This window comes from Rosa rugosa, chromosome 4 (assembly GCF_958449725.1).
Source record: "Rosa rugosa chromosome 4, drRosRugo1.1, whole genome shotgun sequence".
In the NCBI taxonomy this organism is placed as follows: Eukaryota; Viridiplantae; Streptophyta; class Magnoliopsida; order Rosales; family Rosaceae; genus Rosa; species Rosa rugosa.
Genome location: NC_084823.1, coordinates 15,348,361 through 15,355,141, shown reverse-complemented (window position 1 = coordinate 15,355,141; position 6,781 = coordinate 15,348,361). Strand labels below are relative to the sequence as shown.

General features: G+C 37.3%; 1 long non-coding RNA gene across 1 annotated transcript; it reads right to left on the bottom strand.

Moving 5' to 3' along the window:
- Nucleotides 1-1,127: 1,127 nt before the first annotated feature.
- On the bottom strand, nt 1,128-5,383 carry LOC133706986 (uncharacterized). The gene is made up of 9 exons (XR_009844853.1): nt 5,085-5,383; nt 4,838-5,002; nt 4,585-4,726; nt 4,369-4,474; nt 3,086-3,154; nt 2,699-2,733; nt 2,086-2,161; nt 1,627-1,714; nt 1,128-1,359 (listed from the first exon to the last, which is right to left on the bottom strand). It is a non-coding gene; the product is annotated as an uncharacterized LOC133706986 (long non-coding RNA).
- Between the last annotated feature and the right edge of the window lie 1,398 nt (nt 5,384-6,781).

Sequence of the window (6,781 nt, the reverse complement as noted above, 5' to 3'; positions counted from 1 at the left end):
TTTTTTTTCTTTTCTTGAAGACATTCAACCACCGGGCTTCAAAACAAACATTTTGGCACGCCCAGTGGGACAACATCAGAGTCTTTTCTCTTGAAGCACATTCAACCACCGGGCTTCAAAACAAACATTTTGGCACGCCCAGTGGGACTACATCAAAGTCTTTTTGTGTTCACCATCATTGGGATGCCAGAGGAAAATCTTTACCAAAAGAAATTCCTGAAGTCATGGCGACGATAGAAGGCTATGTGCCCATTCTCATTCCGGAGAATGCGAGCATAGAGGAGCGACTTGCTATCTTTCAACAGAACACTGCTTCGTATTATGCGAATTTGAAAAAGGTCCTGGCGGCGCAGCAGAAGAGGATGGATGAACTTTTCCAATCAGCCCAACAAGATCCGTGACAGACTTGGGAGCAGCTGGCCGACGTGACCCAACCAGCCGAAGAAAACCACCAGCAGTCGATGAATGTCGTTGCGACCCAGCACAAACAGACCTCATCGAAGTTCGCGACCTTGTGCAAACACTACAAAAAAAAATTCATTTGGCCACGGCTTTGTGCCGTCGCGGAAAGTCTGTTTGCCGTCGCAAAAGACCAATGGCGACGGCTGGGCGACGGCAATTATGCCGTTGTCGTTGGTGGCGTCGCCATTGCTCATGTCTACGGCAAAATGCCATCGCAACCGTATTTAGCGACGGCAACGAGCGTAGCAATGATTTGGTCGCTTATTTGGCGACGGCATGTAGCGACTGAAAACGCCGTCGCAAGTAACCTATTTGCTACGGCAGATGCCATCGCTTGCAATAAACTATGTTTTTTTTTTTTTTAATGAAATTTTACCTCCACATTTTATTAGAAATAACCGGGAAATTGATTTTCCCTCCATAATTGCGACGGCGTCATTGCCGTCGCCACCCCAAGTATTGTCCATATGAAGCTTTAGCGACAACCAATTGGCCACCCAATTTTTTCTGCCATTTTACACACAATCAAAAGATATAGTAAAACAATATAAAGCACCAAAATAATCCTTTCATTCATAGCTATCTCACAACTGATAAGTGCCAAGTTATATTTCATTACCAAGTACAAATTGAAATTAACCAAACAAACCAGAGTCTTTCATAATTATAAGAATCTACTAAGAATCTACTATACTAGATAACTGAAACTCTGGAAGAAACATTCCCAAACTTAATATTGTTCAAAAGCAGACTTGACCACAATACTATTTATCATTAACTAGAGGGCTTGGTGAGTACTGGAGCGTGCTCAATTTCTTGATCACTAGTTGAATCTGGATGAACTCCTTCTCCTATGGACTCCCTTCTAATTACATGGCCACTGGATGCATCTTGAACCTATCACATAATGATACAGTATGTATATTAGATTAACATCTAATTAATCCAATGTGCACAGGTATATGCAAGTTCATAAAACACATGCACAATAAGGGAGCCTCATTACTTTGGAGAAGACATTGAGTAATAAAAATAATAATAAGAATTATAGAATTCCTATCATAGATTTTATATCAACAAAGAAAGATCAAGGGCATAACTTTCCACTACATTTACAACCAAATATTGTCATTGACAACAATATAACGAGAAGAGGAGCCTTACCTGGAATCAAAACACAGTAGATAGAGCTTATGGTAAGAGGAAGACAAATGCCACAGATCGAACACAAAGAGATTATAATGCAAAGAACCTGTAACCAAAAACAATCAAAAATAATTTAGGCAAAGTCAAATGTATGGAAAAACCAAATTGGTTAAGTCTCTTCATCAAAATAAAAAACACCAAGATATGATGAAGAGTCATAACTAAGGTTTTTCTTTTAACATGGCGGAATAATGTCCAGACAAGAAAAAAGATATGTTTTCGAACTTGGAATATACATAAGTAGACAATCTTTAGATTGAACACTTAATTAACTAGCTAGTTTGACAATCTGACAGGTAAGATATCTAACATAAGAGATTACATAAGTACAATTGAGAAATATAAAAGGCATCGTACATACAGCAGTTGTACTATAAGCCAGATAAACACAGTTCAAATATAGTGACGTGAACTGACCTAAATGACAAAGAAGACGAAAGCTCAACTGGGGCATATATTCTACCTTGATCAGGAGGCATTAGAGACCAAAAAGCTGGAGACCAGTAACAATAATAAATCAGTTGCATGAAAAAGAAATCCAAGAAAAGGCAAAACTTTTAAAGAGCTTATCTCAGTCATCCTTATTCTTAAGGCAAGGTTTATTGGCAGTAAAAATAAAAATAATAATAAAAATTATGATGGCCTACATCATCTTTTTCCCAGCAGTAGAGTAAGCTACCTAGATATCAGAGTCTTAAAAGACAGAGAAAAAAACAATACACACAGTTTTCTTCAGAAACTTCTTTCCAGAAATAATTTTGGCCTTGCAAATGTAGAAGCAACTACAAAGCTATAGGTACAACAATAATTAAGCCATGCCTATTAATCTAAAAGGAATTTGAGAAAAACGACCCAAACAAATTACCAGACCATCCTGCATAATGAAATTAGCATAATTCAAATTACATTCAATTATCTATCATTTGGTTCTAATGCTTTGAGCACAGTATGTCCTAAAAAAGTTAATGGCAAAGAGGCCCATGTGATTGGTTTCTGGTAGCTCAGTTCCTATAAAAATATCATGGCTCACCTCTTCCATATGCTGAGACACATCATGAACCGCATCTGCATGACACAATCACATAGTCAGATGAATACAGGACTCTAAAGCAAGATAAAGTGCAGGGGAAACCAGAAATATACCTAAGATAAATTTAATTTCGAAGAATATGAAGACAATTCTCTAATCTTAAAAAGTTGGCTACGATTCTTAAATCTTCCAAGAGAAAACCTCCATTTTCCTTGAATAGTTCTTTCTCATATCCAATTAAAACTCAGAAGCAAACAATAAAACAAAATTGTAGCTTCCAGTAATCACACATATCTCATAATCTCATAATAAAAGAAATCCAACATATCCTGCGACAGGTAGTGAGACAATAGCTTTACAGGGTGATGAGTGACAAACAATACTGACCTTGGAATTCTTGCACAAGTTTCTGAGGCACAAGCTATGGCATTCAGCTTCCCGCACCACGCAACAGCACTGTGATTTTAAACAACAAGAGTATGAATTAAGCCAACAGTATGTAACTGCAAACATCAAACTATGACAAAACCATGTATATCAGTACTGGATCCCAAATTTCGTTCAATGCAGTAGAACCATGTCAGATGATTAGGAACTATAATTACTTCCATGCAATTTTCATTACGTCAACATTTTCATGACATAAGACGAGAAAATAATTAAGTACATTTTCCAAACTCTACGACATAAAATATTGTTCATTTAAAGAAGTCTATCTAATATCTAACCCGAAACTGACATGGAACATGGATAAAGTCAATTCAGAAAGACATAGTGTTTTTGAAAACTAACGCACTTTATGATCCACACTACCTTAACCCAGAAAAGTGAAATATGTGATTGGTAATCTTACCTATTTCACCCTTTCATATATAACTAAGCTTTAGTTTTATTTATTTTTCACTTCCTATAAATGAAGAAGAAAAAAAATTCTTGTTTACTGAGTGGATTTTGGAAGGGCTTATCACTGAACAAAGGGTGATTTGACACATATGCTATACCAAAAACTCATCCACTCATAGCTCAGTACAACATTCTTTCGAGTTGGTTAGCATCTTACTTAGCAATGGTTTTATTAGTATATTGTTGTACACTCTTCACTTTGAACTGCAAGGTTTCTGTCAATTATGTAATGAATTTATTATGAGACCAATATATGCAGTTTTCTTTGCCTTCTAACTTAATAAGTATCTAAGCGTACTGAAAAGTATATCTACAAAATCAGTTGACATATGCAAATAAAAAATACTACTGCCAAGTACATGAAAGTAATTCACATCAATAGCAATTACTAAGGTATGTTCAATTTCTTGAAAGTTGTTGAAGCAAAAGTTATTAGGTTCAATAAATTCAAAAAAAAAAGAAAAAAAAAAAGGAAGGGGCTCAGTGATCTGCCAGTATAAGACTCGATGGCATTGAAGAGTTAAAGCAAAAAGCAACCCATATTTCAAGATAAGAAAGATATCCATCCATTCTGAATTCAGAACACAATTAATTCATCTACCTGACAACACTTCCAATACTTGATTTACTTACATATATGAATCAAGTGCAAATGAGAGAAAAATTGGACAGACAACTTTTGTATCTTTATACGTTTTAAAAAGCCAGCACATGAGTTCGCATAAATGGTAGGGACTACGAAAACAATAAAAATGTGATTGTTGTACCTGTTGATCAATGTCAGACACATACACACACAATCCTCCGAATTTCATCTTCTCACTGGGATAGACTGGTCCTGCTATTCATTCTCCTCTTTCCTCGATTATATATCTGATCAAATAATACAAAAAACCCACATCGTAGTTACTAAAAGTATTGGAAGATTCAGTTTTGAAGAACCCAACCCAACAATCAATTGCTAAAAAATTTAAATAGTTTACCTTAGAATCGGGAGATTTGTCGACGCCGGGGGCTGGTAGGAGTCCAATTTAGCAGACTTTAGAAGAACGAAAACATACAAAATACCCTGCTCCTATCCTCTCTCCTATAACTTCAGAAAAGCGATCACCACTGGTTGATTTTCTAATAGCATATTTTAGAAAGAAACTTTCCTGAATCCCACAACTCCAAAATAAACAAAATTGATTCCAAAAACTAACAAAATTGAACTAACAAGGGAGATAATATGCATACCCACTCAAAAGCACAAGACAAGATGCAGGCCACAACGCAAGAGACGGACAGATCTGATTGATTTCTGGGTATTAGAGTACTCAATACTGCAGATTCAGCTATAACTTCAGAAAAGCGATCACCACTAGTTGATTCTCTAACAGCATATTTTAGAAAGAAACTTTCCTGAATCCCACAACTCCAAAATAAACAAAATTGATTCCAAAAACTAACAAAATTGAACTAACAAGGGAGATAATATGCATACCCACTCAAAAGCACAAGACAAGATGCAGGCCACAATGCAAGAGCCGGACAGATCTGATTGATTTCTGGGTATTAGAGTTTAGGGTCTGAGCGACGGATTGAATATGCAGAAAGAGGAAGAAAAATAGGAAGGAGGTGGAGTTGAACTAGCAGATGTCGATTTCGCGGATTGCTATGGTCGACTTCGTTGTCGGGATTGGATGGAGTGAGCGGGAAATAGCAAATGCAGGGAGCGGGAACAAGAACAAGAACAAAGTTTATGAACCCAAAAACCTAAAAGCTTGCCGACATGTTTAATTTTGGCACCTATATCCACCCAAACGTCAAAAAATAAAACAAAACAAAATGTATAAAATGAAAATACACGACGGCACGTATTACCGTAGCTAAAATTAAAGAAATTTGGCGACGGAAAGAATATGCCGTAGCCATTGAGAGCATATTTATGCGACGGCAACGCCATGCCGTGGCAAATAATTTTTCTCTTTGCGACGCCGCATTTGCCGTAGCAAATTTTAGATCAATGGCAACGGCATTCTCACGCCGACGCTAACTGGTGAAGCCAAATGAATTCTTTTTTGTAGTGAAAGAAGGTTCCAGCTTGGCTACTCAAGTCAGTTCGCATCAAGACAAATTGGAACATCAAGAAGCTGCTCGCGAAGAGGTCATTTCTGAGACTAACTTGCCTATAGGTGGCAATCAACCTAAGGGTCTCACTGGTGAGTCACAGCCTTACACAGAGGCTGTGCATGGAGAAGGCCAACTTAATTATCAATTAAGTTGTGGCCTACAGAAGCCAATCTGTGGCTTTATTAATCAATTCAACTTGAATTTCTTCATATATTCTTCAAGGCCAAGCGGTGGCTTTGATATATGTGGAGGGCACATCTACAACCCACGTTGCATGAATGGCCAGAACAATTATTTTAGTGGCCAAGTTGTCCTTCGCAACTGTAAATTTGAGTATCATCAATACAAGTTAACTCTTGTTTACAATTATCCAGCAAGTGAAGCTCTTGACGTGGAGAATTCAGACCAACAAGTGGTCGTCTATAATGGCCAATCTGTGGCTAATCCTGAAGACACCATGTTCTATGACATGGTAGTTGGCAACAAAGCCGATCTTGGAACATCTTCATCGCCAAAAGTGCAATTGAAGATCATGTTTCTCCAACCAACAAAGATACTTGGGGGGCAAGATTACCCCTCTCACGAGCCAAATTCCTCCAAATTCTTCAACGCGAAGTATCTTTGTTATTTTCCTACAAGCTCTCACAGGAGGGATTTTCACCCTACAAATTTTGATACATCGGAGCTTGGAATGAAGCATAGATGACCTCCCCCGTGGTCTTCTAGAGGTTAGCCAAACATAGTGTTGCTAGCTTCTTTCTTTCTTTGCTTTTAATTTTTTGTTAATTTTTCGTTTCTATTTTTCTTTTCATTAAAAAAAAAAAAAAAAAAAAAGAAAGAGGAAGTTGAATTTGGTAAAGGGGTTGTGAATCATAACGGAATAGGTGAAGTCTCTTTTGTTAATATTGGCCTAAACTCCTTATTGGTGCCTAGTTCAGGTCCCTTAAGGTTAAGGGCGGCTTTTATTAACACTTGTTGAACTGTCTTCACACTTATGACCTTTCTCATCTTAGTAAGTATAGCCTATGTGAAATGGTGTCTAGAAAGGGGACAACGTTCATGACAGGT